Source organism: Manis pentadactyla, chromosome 1 (assembly GCF_030020395.1).
Source record: "Manis pentadactyla isolate mManPen7 chromosome 1, mManPen7.hap1, whole genome shotgun sequence".
NCBI lineage: Eukaryota > Metazoa > Chordata > Mammalia > Pholidota > Manidae > Manis > Manis pentadactyla.
In genome coordinates this window covers 185,010,395-185,023,484 of record NC_080019.1, presented here as the reverse complement: position 1 = coordinate 185,023,484, position 13,090 = coordinate 185,010,395, and the positions used below count along the sequence as shown (strand labels likewise).

At 45.4% G+C, this 13,090-nt stretch overlaps 1 long non-coding RNA gene across 1 annotated transcript in view; it reads right to left on the bottom strand.

Moving 5' to 3' along the window:
• Positions 1-5,114: 5,114 nt before the first annotated feature.
• LOC130684136 (uncharacterized) overlaps positions 5,115-13,090 on the bottom strand; it is a 60,193-nt gene continuing 52,217 nt past the window's right edge. The window contains exon 4 of the long non-coding RNA XR_008998300.1: positions 5,115-5,798. This is a non-coding gene — a long non-coding RNA (uncharacterized LOC130684136). The remainder of the gene's footprint in view (positions 5,799-13,090) is intronic.

The following is a 13,090-nucleotide window of genomic DNA, read 5'->3' as shown; positions in this document are numbered from 1 at the left end:
CAGTCTAACTTCAGCTGAGCATTTTGTGCTTTTAGGCAGCCTTCTGAAACAACCAGGCCCACGGTTTGTGCTGTTTATGAGGGCGAATTGGGGTGAGGTCCCATTTTGGCACAGGGTAAAAATAAAGACTCGTCTTCTGAGTGGGCCCCTCTCAGAATCCAGCTTGGCCGTCGGGTCTGCACTGGGTGCACGTGCACAGCCCATGTTAGACTTGCCTCTGAGGAGAGGGTATGAGTCACTGTCTGGCTCTGTTCAGAGTTTTAAATTATGCTGCTCCTACAACATGGAAAGCAGCCTTTGATATTCTGGGAGGGAGGTAATGGATATTTTTTCCAGTAAAATAAGAACAGTTGGTGCCTACCAAGAGGATGTAGGGAAAACAAACTAAAAGATGACCATCGGATGACTTCTCTGCCACGGGAGCTTCCAGACTTTTCCTGGGTGTCAGGATGGTGTCAGCCTCCTGAGAGGGTGAGGTCTTTCCTTCAATCAGCAAACGTTTTTGGAGTCTCTGATGTGCACTGGAGAAACACAGGGGTTGTATAGAAAACAGTGAGTTGGTGTACACAAGGTATGTTTGCTTTTAATGAAGTGAGTTGTTCCTAGTTCCTCCAAATCACAACCCTAGCCGTAAAATGATACATGATAACCAAGTGCAAGCACAGCAGGGTGCCTTCCAGCCACCGTGTGCATTCCTCCCTCCTCCTCCTCCGCAAATGCAGAGGGCTGACCTCCAGGTTACTTGGGGGACTCCGACACTTCTCTGGGGTTTGGAGAGATTCTGGGAAGTTGGGCTGAGTCCAATCCACGACCAGCTAGGAGACCCCGCTCCTTCAGGGGCCTCCAAGTTTGGGCTCAGAGCCTTTCAATCCCTTAGTGCGACCTTGGGAGTGCCGGCAATATGCTGAGGTCCCAGGGGACCCCCAAGGTGCCACAGGTCCAACCTGCTGGCCTCTGAGGGTGCTGTCAAAGGATGGGACTCACGGGGAAGGAAACACCAGTGGGTTGATCTGACCAGAGCCCAGAAACAAGAGGCAGGAGCCTTCTGACAGTGCTTCGCCGCCTGTCCCCTTCCCCTGAGGCCTGAGATGTATGAGGGTCTGGAGGCTGTGTCTTCAGGGAAGGCAGAGGGACGGGCTCTCAAGAATGCACCCAGGTGCTGCTGGAGGGAAGGCAGGCTGGCGAGGATGTGTGACAGGAGGGTGGACCAAGGTGGGGAGGCAGAGATGGGAGGACATCGAGGAGAGGGGGAGAGACGAAGAGGCCCTTCCTGCTTTGGTGATCAGTTCACCCCTGTATTCAGAGCACGGGAGAGGACCACAGGGCGCACACAGGACCTGGACATACTGAAGAGAGGCCTGCTCAGTGGGGCCACTGGGAGGATGGGGGAGCTAAGGGACAGGGAGCCATGGGAGGACCTGCCTCTGCCATGAGGACTTGTGTGCGGCGGGGACATGAAGACAGGCGGGAGGCGGGACTGGAGGGGAGACACTAATGGAAAGCTCGGCGTTCCACACCTGCGTCTGCTGGCAGGCTACAGGTGCCCTCTCACCCACAATTGACAGCTCTTCACTAGTGCCCATCCAAATCCACCATGACCTTCCAAACCTCGTGAGAGCAAGGCCACCAAAAATAAATTATTCCATGAAAAAGTCATCAGCTAAAGTGTTTGTCTTTGGAGCAGGTAGCTCAGAGCCCCGGCTGAGCCTGGAAGGCCGAGGTCCCTTCCCAGAGTGGCTGGTTCTGCCCCCCTGGACCCCTAAGATCCCCACGAGGGACCTGCATCTCTGCAGGTACTTGGTGATTTTCAACTCTGTCCCAGAACAGCCTTGTCCCTCAGGCTCACACGGAATTTTCTGGAACATAGAGTACAGACTGACGAAGCCTAAGAAGCTGCTTCTCCATGAACAGACATAGACAGATCCTGTGCCAATTTCTCTGCTTTTTCTTGTCAGGCATTTGCTGAGTCTGATCGGGGTTCAGGCTGTCTTCCCAGTGTCACCTTCCTAAGTGGCAGCCCTCCAGCTAGGCCCCGCCCCTCCCTCTTCTCTAGAACTTGCAGATGCCGCCTCCAGGAAGGATTGAGTAGGCTTGGGGTCACAGGGAAGTCCCTTCACTGCCTGTGGCTTGGGGCACCCTAAGTGGGGAATACACAGTGTATGCAAGGAAAGAAACCGCCCTTGGGAGTCAGACAGATTGAAGAGCGAATCTCAGACTTCATTCTGGACCAGGCCCTGTGCTCTCTCCAGGGCCATCAGGAGAGTCGGTGCTGGTTTTCAACTAGCCTGGCCAGCTGGGAATTTAGGGGCCACAGAAGAATTGCCTGCCAAGTGTCTCCCAGCGAAAAACTGCCTGTGTTTGCATGCTTTCCCATAAAGATACCTGCATCTACTTAAGACAGCAAATAGTTAATTCTCTTTATTGACTAGAAATTAAATATCAAAATAGAAAGGAAAGAAAACCAATGTAAGCACCGGGCACCTATCTTTTCTTTCTTCACTTGTGTTTAGGGGCCCAGCTCTCACGGTCTGTTCTTAGCTGTTTTTAAACAAATGGCCAGTGTTGGTTTCACAATAGTTTTGTTTCACAAAGTAGGTCTGAGAGCCTTGGTTTGCCTCTTCCATGGCACCAAGTCTCCTCTTTGTGGAAAAGTCTGGAATAATCTTTCTCTTGAAGCCAATTCTTCCCTGAGGAAACACAGTGTATTCAGGGAAAAAGGCCAGACTTGTAAGTAGACAATTTAGTAGTGAATCTTAGTTCAGTTCGGTGTCTTTTGGCAAGTGGCTTAATCTCTCTGAGCCTCAATTTTCTTGTTATATATGGTTGAACCTAACTTCATCGCCTACTATTGTGTGAACTTGGGCTGGTTATTTAACCTCGTGGGCCCTCAGTCTTCTTTTGTATGTGAAATAGGATTAACATTGGTATCTGACTCAGTGTTGTTGCCAATATTAATTGAGTTACTATATGCAAAGCGATTAGCACAGGGCTTGGCCCACAGTAAGCACCACGTGAAGGTTTGCTGTTACGATTACAATGGTTGCTCTAAGGACTGTACGAGAGGATGTATGTCAAGGACATGGCACATGGTAGATACTTGCCCAGCCCAGCCTGTCCCCTGCCCTCCCTGCATCCTCAGCTTTCCTCTGAGTCTCACCTATGGATGCATTCTCAGGACAGGCCTTACACCCTGGTCTTTCCCTTGGCTCACCTGCATGATTTTGATTTTGCACGGCCCCTAAACTGTGTGTGTCTGTGCCGACCCCAGCACCTCCTGCAGGCTTCATCACTAGCTTCAGGCCAAAGCTGAGTGGGTGACCAAGCAGTCCTCTGATAGAAACCAGTTCCACTCTTCAGCACAAATATGCACAACAGGAAAAAGTAACCCCAGATATGGTGGGGCTGATTAAATAGGAATGTAAGTTCTTTGCAGCTCAAGATCTATTTGCCCACCCCCTTGAGACTGGGCAGGCCTTGTGACTTTCTTTGATTAATAGGATGTGGTGAAAATGACATTGTCTGACTCCCAAAACCGGACCACTGCCGGGAGGATGTCATGTAAGGAATCTGGTTTTAACCTGCTGGAAGAGGAGGGGACTTGGGGTGAACTGAGGGCCCCTAAGTAAGCAAAGCTAGTACCAGTTACTTCTAGTAAATCCCACTCCGCTCATGTGGTCTTTGTGCCCAGCTGAACCTGAGTAGCATGGCGGAATGCAGAGGGTAAATGGAAGTCTTCAGAGACGTTTCTTTTGGGAAAGGTATTCAATGCCAAATACATTTCTTGAGGTCTTCTCAAGGGAGTGTTGGGTACCAGAGATTGTAATGAGATGCAGGTCTTGGTATTAGGAGAGTTAATCCAGGATTGCTAAGCATTTTGGAGCTCAGTCATGAAGGGCCACCCTGGATGTTTTGAAAAAGCCCCCATTTAAATTGTAGATGGCTCCAGGAGTGGGAGGGACAGCCACACGGCATTATTAGGATGAAGTGTTCTCTGTGAATTGCTCCATCTCTGTGATTCCAGTTTGAATTATTTCATGTGTTGAAGACTTTTTTATCCCCATGAAAGTAGAGATGGGAGCAAGATTGGGTCTAGAGTTTCAGTTAGCATCACACCATTTTTATTTTCGTGTTTTGACAAGGACTCTGTCAACATGGAGTCCAGAACTTAGCCGAGAATGGAAAAGCACCAACGTGGTATAGGGACTTTACACAATCTGTGCAATACCTGGAAGCAGTGCCTTTTCCTCTAGGCCAGGCAGAACTATGTATGCGAGGAAAACAAGAGTATCATGGCGGTGCATAGTCATTCAAAAGTTGGCCTTTGGTGTCAAACAGATCTAAACTCAAATCCTGTTTTTGTCATTTATTAGCTAACTACAGCAGTTATATGCTGCTGTGTAACAAACCACCTCAATTCTTAGGATTTAAGATAAAAACCATGTATTTGTTCAACACTCCACAGTTTGGATTGGGCTCAGTGGGCTAGTCCTTGCACAGGGTCCTTTATGTGGCTGCCGTGAGGGCTGGCTGGTCCCAGATGTCCTCACTCGCATGTCTGGAGTCTCAACAGGAATGAATGGAATAATTGGTACAGTAGGTCTCTCTCTCCATGTGGTCTTTTTCTACCTGGTCTCTCATCCTCAAGGAAGCTAGACAAAGTATCTTCACATGGTAGAGGGACTGTTCCGAAAAAAGGGAAGCCCCAAAGCACAAGTGTTTATTGAACCTCTGCTTGCATCACATTTGCTGGTGTGAAAGGCAAGTCACATGGTCAAGCCCAGAGTTAATTGAGGGGTGGGGTAGGTTCTACAAGGGTGTGGATCCTGGGAGGTGGAACTCACTGTGTACTTAATATAACAATCTACCACACTAGTGACCCTGGCCAAGTTCTTAATCTCTGAACTTTGGTTTTCTGAACTATAAAATGGAATGTTTAATCTTCTATGGATTATTTGGGAATAGGGTGAATTTGTTTAATAAAACTCCCAGATAAAATATGGTGTGAATGATCCAGGGGGTTATTTTTTTTTCTCATGCAACATGATATCTCAGGTAGGCAGTTGGTAGTGCAGCTCAAAACCTAAATGATATCTGCATCTAGAACCCTGCAATTCTCTTGGCTTCTCCCTCATAGTGAGAAAATGGCTGCAACAGCTCCAGTCATTCCAATGCCTTTCTAAGAAGCAGGAATGAGTACAGCAAATAACAAAAGGCATGTACCAATTGGATCAGCCTCCCTGTGAAAAAGCTTTCCCAGAGCCCTACCCACTTACAGCTCATCACATGGCCACCCCCAACTGCAAGGGGGCTTAGGAAATGTCACTTTCAAAGCTGGGTACAGAGCTCAAATAAGGTTCTGTTAGAACAACAGAAAGGGAGTGTACGTGTCATCTAGCTGTGACTGTCAGTCCTCACCCCACAAGCTTGCCTTCCACATAGTAGGTGCTCATTAAACAGTAGCTATTTTTCTTTTTCTTATTTATTTGATAGCTTCTGCTCAGTAGCTGACTCATAGCTTGTCCCCCAAAGAGAAGGGAGAGAGAGAGCTCTGAGTTGTCCCACACCTCTTGCCTTCCTGGTGTCCCACATGATTCCCATATCACTCAATGATAGCCACATACAAACCACCTGAAAACTCCAGAGGATAAAACAATCATTGTTTCTGCTCATGAGCCCACAGAAAAGCCTGAGGTCTGTGGTCCTGGCTGGGTTCACTCATCCATCTGAGGTCAGCTGCAGGTCAGGAAGGTGTCTCTGCTGATCTTGGCTGGGCTCTGTCCCATGCTTGGTGGTCGGAGCTGCAAAGAGACACAGGACAGGCAGGTGAGAAGTGCAGCTGTGTAATCAGTCTATCCCAGATTGAGGGATGCCAGGGGGCCCGACATCATGAAAGGACCCAAGAGATCCTCAACTGTGAGTTGCAGCTTCTTGTCCTATTATTTCTCCAACCAAATTTTCCTCGGGTCCTGTCAGTTTTCTGCGGGAACTTTCATGGACCTGCTTCTATTTTCACTTGTTCTGTCTTCCTGCCTTCCATCCCTGATGTCTGGACATTGGAGAGTTGGAGTGTTTTTACTTAGGAGGCCCTCACAGCTCTGCCCTCTGGCCCATGCCCCCTGGTGCCTGGGCATTCTCTCCCATCAGCTGGCTTCTCCCCTACCCAGCTCAACACCTGGGAGGGTACAGGTAGCCCTCCTCCCAGACAGCTGAGGGCCCTGGGATGAAGCCTAGCTCCTAACCCCAAGGCTCCAGGTAGTTTTTGTCCTGCAAGCCCTCATTCAAAACCCTAGACCCCTTATCCCCTGGAGCTTTCTTAACAAGTCCAAACCAGCTGAATGTACCCAGCCAGTTCAACTCCTTGGGGCCACATCCCTTAGGCGTTCACCTGGAAGGGCTTCATTCCTTCTTGCCCTGAGTGTGAAGTGCTTATGAGCATAGACTCTGGAGCCAGGTAACCTGGGTCTTATATCTACCTCATCCAGCACTTGCCATGTGATTTGGGGCCAATTACCTACTTCTCTGTAAAATGGGAAGAGCGATAACCTGCCTCGTGGATTATTGTGAGGATAACTTGCTAATCCACCTGCTACTCCTAGAACAGTGCCTGTCATACATACAGCAGATGTAGCGGATGAGTCCGTCACTCTTGCTTTAGTCAGGCTGTGCAGCATTTGCCATTATGAATAGATCACTCTTTTTGGGGCTTCGTCACCCTGTGTCTTCATACATGGCATTAATCCTGGCTGCTGCTTTAATTATTTCTTCTCATATTCATTCAATCCTACCCTTTCCTTCATTTGTTTAAACACTGCCTGCATGTCTCCCAGTTATTAGTCACTGTGTTAGGCAAGGGAACAAAATAATCAATCTGCTATGGTCTTTGTTCCCCTGAAGACAGTTCATTTAAAACACATGCTTTAAAAGTCCCCAAAAGAAAGTACAAGAAAGTGTGATCAATGATGTAATAAGGGCAGTAGGAGGTTATAGGAGTACAGAGTGAAAGTAAGTACTATAGTGTTTTTAGTCTTCTAAAATGCTGTTACAACAAATTATGCTGGGTAACTAGGCCATTACCTGGGGCTTACAAATATTTTGGCTGCACTTCACTTGGATTTTGACTGTAACCGGATTTGACTTGTATTTAATGGCTCCATTTCCTCAGGGTTGAAAAACAGGTCACATCTTTTAGGAATGGGACTTGACAGCGTGTAGCATTTCTTCGCTGTGAGGTGCTTATAGGAAGGCACTGTCACATGGCACTGGGTATGACTTGCTTTGTTCTAGCTTGGCTGGCAGGCTATGCTGTTTTTATAGTAATGGAGTTTTCAAAAAATGTTATCTGTATTTCTATTAAAGAATGAGCTCGAGTTTAAAAAGTCAAACAATATTAAAAGCTTCTATTGAAAACAGCAGTCCCCTTCCCAGGTCCCCTACTCCCCCTCCTACTGAATTCCTCCTCCCCTCAGGCAAACACTTCCAAATTGTTTGAGATGTTTCTTTCCATACTTATCTCCTTGTTAAACAACATGTATGTTGCTCTTTCTTGATATCTCCACTTTGGAAGTTTTTATACTCCACCCCTTCTTCAAACCTGCCCCACACTTCTTCTGCTCTCCAGCCTTCCAGTTTATTTGCATAACAATGTTTGGTCAAATCAGTAGTCAGGGTTTGTATTATTTTGTGTAAACATCAGTCACTGGCTAAACCACAGAGCTGACCATGATTGCTTTTTCTTTCTCATACAGTTTTTATTATCCTAGTGTTATTAGTTAGATCACTTTTTTTATTTCCTTAATTTTCTGTGTACTTACCATTAATTTGTTGCCTCTACCAAAACTTAAATTCCTTTGAATACCAGCACATCAAGTTTCATTTTTATCTTTGATACATTTCTTCTGGAAAATTCTGGACTTGCCTCCAGAAGGACCCCACACTGGCCTCCAGAAAGACTCCACATTATAATTCGGTCATTTCCCTTTATACTCATCATAGGATTTCCCTTTATGACCACCTTGGAGGTTCCCTTTAACTCTATTCCATGTTGGATCCTTTATTTCCTTGACTTTGTATGATCTTCTTTTAAAAATTTTCCTTCCTTATTTTGGTGGCACATTTTAGTAAGTGGGGTCCATAAATATCTGAAACTAAATTCATTCTACCTCTGTATTTGATTGCTAGATTGGCTGGTATGATGATTACTTTTATGTGTCAACTTGACTGGGCTAAGGAATGCCCAGGTAGCTAGTGAAACATTATTTCTAAGTGTGTCTGTGAGGGTCTTTCCAGTAGAGATTAGCTCATGTACAATAGACTGAGGAAAGAAGATCCTTCCTCACCAATGAGGGCAGGCCCAAATAAAACAAAAAAGCAAAGGAAGGGTGACTGTCCTCTTTCTCTTCTTGAGCTGGGACACCATCTTCTCCTACACTTGGACATCAAAGATCCTGGTTCTTGGGCCTTTAAATTCAGAGACTTATACCAGTGTCTTTGTGGTTCTCAGGCCTTTGGACTCATTCTGGCTTTCCTGGTTGGTCAGCTTGTGGATGGTACATTGTAGGACTTCTCAAACTCCATAACTATGTAAGCCAGTTCATATAATAATCTCCTCCTATTGATTCTGTTTCTCTGGAGAACTCTAACACAGCTGGGTAAAAAATTTTAGTTTACAAATAATTTTCACTCATGGTTTTAAAAGCATTGCTTCATTGTTTTCCAGATTCCATTATTACTACTGAGTAGTCTGATAGCACTCTGATTTCAAATCCTCTACATGTGACCTATTTTCTTCTTTTTCTCTGGAATTTTTAGGGTATTTCCCTGTGCTAGTTCTTCTAAAGCCTTACAACAGCTTGCCTTGATGTGGGTCTCTTTTATATTCTTTGAGCAAAAATCTCCAGGAAATCCTTTCAGTCTGGAGGCAAATGCCTTCATTTTGGAAAGCTTTTGTGTATTTTTTCTTTAATAACATCTTTACCTCTATATTCTCTTTTTTCTCCTTCTGGAACTCCTACTACTCAATGTTGGCACTGTTAGACTGACTCACAGGTTCTAATTGTCTTATCTTCTCTTTCTTATTTTATATTGTTTTTCTTCTCTCTGGGTGATCTTTCAACTTTATCTTCTAACTCCTCAATTTTCTTTCTCTTCTATTAATTAAAAAAAATTTCTATTCTCATACTTTCAATTTCCTAGAGCTCTTTCTCATTCTATACATTCTAGAAATATTACCTTGTTTTTGCATCATCTTTTTTGTTTCAAATATGTAACACCCTCTCATCTTTCTGAGGAGAAATTTTTAAAGGCTTGGTTTAAAAGTTTTCTTCTGCTCTTATCACTCTCTGTCTCCTCTGATCTCTTGTCTGTGGTCTTTTTCTGTCTTTCATGACAGAAGTTTTTCTTCAGATGCCTGGTGACCCCTAGTCATCCATTTTTAGCCAAATTATAGCACAGGGGTTTCATTTTGGGGTGACAAAATGTTTTGCAACTAGATAGACATCACAGTTGCACACTATTATCAATGTACTAACTGCTACTGAAATGTTCACCTTCAAATGGTTAAATTTAAGTTATGTGAATTTCACCACCAAAAAAATTGAAAAGAAAAGAGAGAGAGAAGCACTAACTGCATTGGGGTTAGGATCTCTGTTGTGCATGGACTCACTGACTGGTAAACTTACTTCCAGAGGATTGACCAGGAACTCTGTCATCTCAATAGGGATTTGCAAGTGTCAGTATTCATTGGCTTCTCCCATTAGACACTTCCATTTCCCCAGCAAGGAATGCTCCAGCCTCCTAGAGGACAGGGGTCAAGAATCTCAGGCTTTAGTCTTCACTTTGGCACTAACTGGCTGTTTGCTCTTGAATATGTTACAGGACTGCTCTGCATTCCAGTTTTGGAAATATTTCCTGATCTGTAAAATGGTGAGTTGAAGGCAGGTACCCTTTGCAGTTCTCAGAGCAGTGCCTGGGCAGAGACCTTTTGAATCAGATGTTGGCCCTTTTGGAAGCTGAGAACTACTGGAAGTCCTTTTGAAACTAAGAGCAGTCATTTAATCCTGCCCACGACTTTGGAGCATCATTTTCAGTTAAAGGTATAAAGCATGTTAAAAGTAAGAAAATACTTGAAACACAGTAAATCCCTAGGGGTTAGAATCATGAATAGAACAGGTGCCTCGAGCTTAGCCTGTTGGCTGAAATCGATATACTTTATATTTTCATGCGTGAAGGATGGCTAATCATGTGGCCTTACATTCCTCTACTCAGCGACCCTCCCTCCTTGGTGCAGATTCTGGCTCTCCCAGGCTTCACACCAACTTTCCAAACTGCGGGGGAGACTGGAGTACCTGCAGAACCCAGGCAGGGTGCTGCAGCAGCTCTTTAGAGAAGCCAAAGTACATCGGTGGCCCAGAGCAAATATTAATACTCTAAAAAGGCAGCCTCCTTTACACACAGAAACAACTTCGGAGGAGAGAGGAGCCGAAGGGATCTGCGGGGGAGTTTTGGGATACAGAGTGAGATTCGGGCAGTCATGCACGATCTCCCTTCAGATGTTTAAAAAATGCAGAGCGCTGTAAAGCTATATTCAGAATCCAGGCTACTTCTGGAATTCTGCTGTTAATTTTAGAAAATAAGTGTTGGAGGCCAGTGTGTGTGGTTTCATGAGTCTTAAGCAAAACTTCCCTTTTACTTGTGCTCCTCACCTGACTCCTTCCCCCGACCTCCAGCTTTCACTTCCCCTCCCTTTAATGGATGTGTCTCTCTCCTGCTTCTGCTCCCTCCTTCCTCTCTCCAGAAAGCCTCCGGCTGGTCTTTCTCTCTGTTTCCCCAAACACTCTGAGACTCACCCCACCCCACCCGTGGAGGCAGTTGGAGGCCTGAAGACCTCGCCCCTTTGACTGCCCTTTCCTCTAGCTTGTGGTTTCTCCCAGCTGCCGCCAGGCCAGCCTTTTTGCTGTCTCCACGGGGCCTCTGAATCAATCCCTTTGGATCCCTGATGTTTATCTTCCAAGTTGAAAAGTTTAAATGCAGCCGAGTGAGGCCTTGGAGGCTGAGCCAGGGAGGATGGAAACGATAAATTCCTGTTCAACCTGCAGGACACCTTCCAACGCCCACGAATGGGGCAGTGACCACCTGGGGCCACTTGGGCTTCAACACACCACAAGGTGTGCCCACGGGTGATTAACTAGCACGTGAGAGCCGACAGCCTGCTGTACATGTGCAGCTCTGTCTATTCATTTCTTCTCTGAAAATCTAATTTTCCCTCATCCCATTTTTGCATGAGTCTCACTTTTTTCTCTTTGGGGCAAATTCTTCAATCCATATGGCTGTTTTAACTGAATTTGTTTGGGGAGCACAGATGGTGCGAAAGAAGCTCACAAGGTAAATTGCATTGTTGGGCTGCCTCCTAGAAAACTCTTTGTGCTTTTGGCCTGACATAATTAAAGCGGCCTGAAAGGTGAAGGGGGAAACTTAGCTTCCTCTGATATGTCTAAGTGAGTGAATCTTTTTTTGCTGTCTGTGATAAATGAATAGGTTCAGGAGCTTGGTTTTTTAAATAGGTGTATTTTTAAACATTCTTGAGTCCGGAGTGCCCCAGACTGCCTGTCAAAAGTGGTGCAAAGTCAATCACAATATAGGTAGGTCATGGGGAAGACAGTACAGCACAGAGAAGACAAGTACTGACTCTATAGCGTCTTACTATGCTGATGGACAGTGACCACAATGTGTGGGGGGAGGGGGGAGGACTTGATAATATGGGTGAATGTTGAAACCCCAATGTTATTCATGTGAAACCTTCATAAGATTGTGTATCAATGATACTTTAATTAAAAAAAAAAGTGATACAAAATCCTGAGCCCACGGGAGAAATGGGAATCCAGGTAGGGTCTCCCAAGAAAGATCAAGGCATCTTTCAGTGGGGGAAGCTCCTGGGGTACCACAGATCCGCATGCTTCTCAGCTAATTTACTATGCAATTTTGAACCATTAGTCTCTGCTCCACCATTTCCTTATATGCAAAATCTGAAAGCATGAAATAAATCCTGAGGTTAATTTTTACAGTATTTGAGGTCTAAGGAAATGTTTTACCGTGTATACTGTCGCCCCAGGAACTGGTAGAAAGTCAGTTGTGGGCTGACTTCCAGAGCTGCTGGGCCTGGGTTTCTCCTGCACGTCTTTTGCCATCAGCCTTTCCCAGGCAACCAAGTTGGAAGACATTTAATATTTGGATTGACAAAGATTCTCTCCCCTACCAAACTCTACTCAGGCTCCACTGAACTTTTCAACTAGGCCTTGACTTTTGGACTTTTCTGTTCATCTCTGCGTTGTCCAATTTTAGCAAGAATTCTGCTAAGTCAGCTTAAACAGAATCTTCCACCTTTGGTATTTGATCTAGGTCCTCACGCTCCACCAGCCCCAGGGGATGTCTGATAACCTTGGCCTACCTTCAGCAAGGATGCTATTTGGTGGGTTTTACAAGAATCCCCCCTTACCCCTAATGTGTTCTCTTGGTAATTTTCCATCCACTGACCCCACCACCCTGCTCCTTTGCTATTATCTCATTTACCCATGTTGTATTCAGGCTTGAATCCAGTTTCTCCCCACAGCAGTGGTCTCTACACATCTTGCCATGGCTCTCTTGAATAAAGTCTTTCTCACCTTTAACAAGTGTCATTGAATAACTTTTTCTTCAGCAGTTCTTTTTATTTAAACAATTCTTCTACTATTTGCAGTATCAACCTGGGATGCAGCTGTTGTTATTACTATTTCTGCTTCACAGACGAAGAGTGTCAAATTCAGTTAGGTTAGGTGACTCACCCAGCATCATGCAGTCCAGAACTGGAGATTTCCCCACCATCCAGGTCTTTTAACTCCCAGACCCAAATGCTTCCTTCCCACCAGAGGCAGAAATGAGGTGCCTCTCTAGTCTGAAGAATTCTTGGAGCAAAAAGTTAATGTCAAGGCTGAGTATGGGGTAGAGTTTTGATGAGTTTTATCTTATTTCCTACCCCAATTACAGGGGCAGTGTTGTCTGCTAAAACAGGAAAGTGCCAGCTCTTATTGTGTAATGGCTGCTGCATTTCCCAAGAACA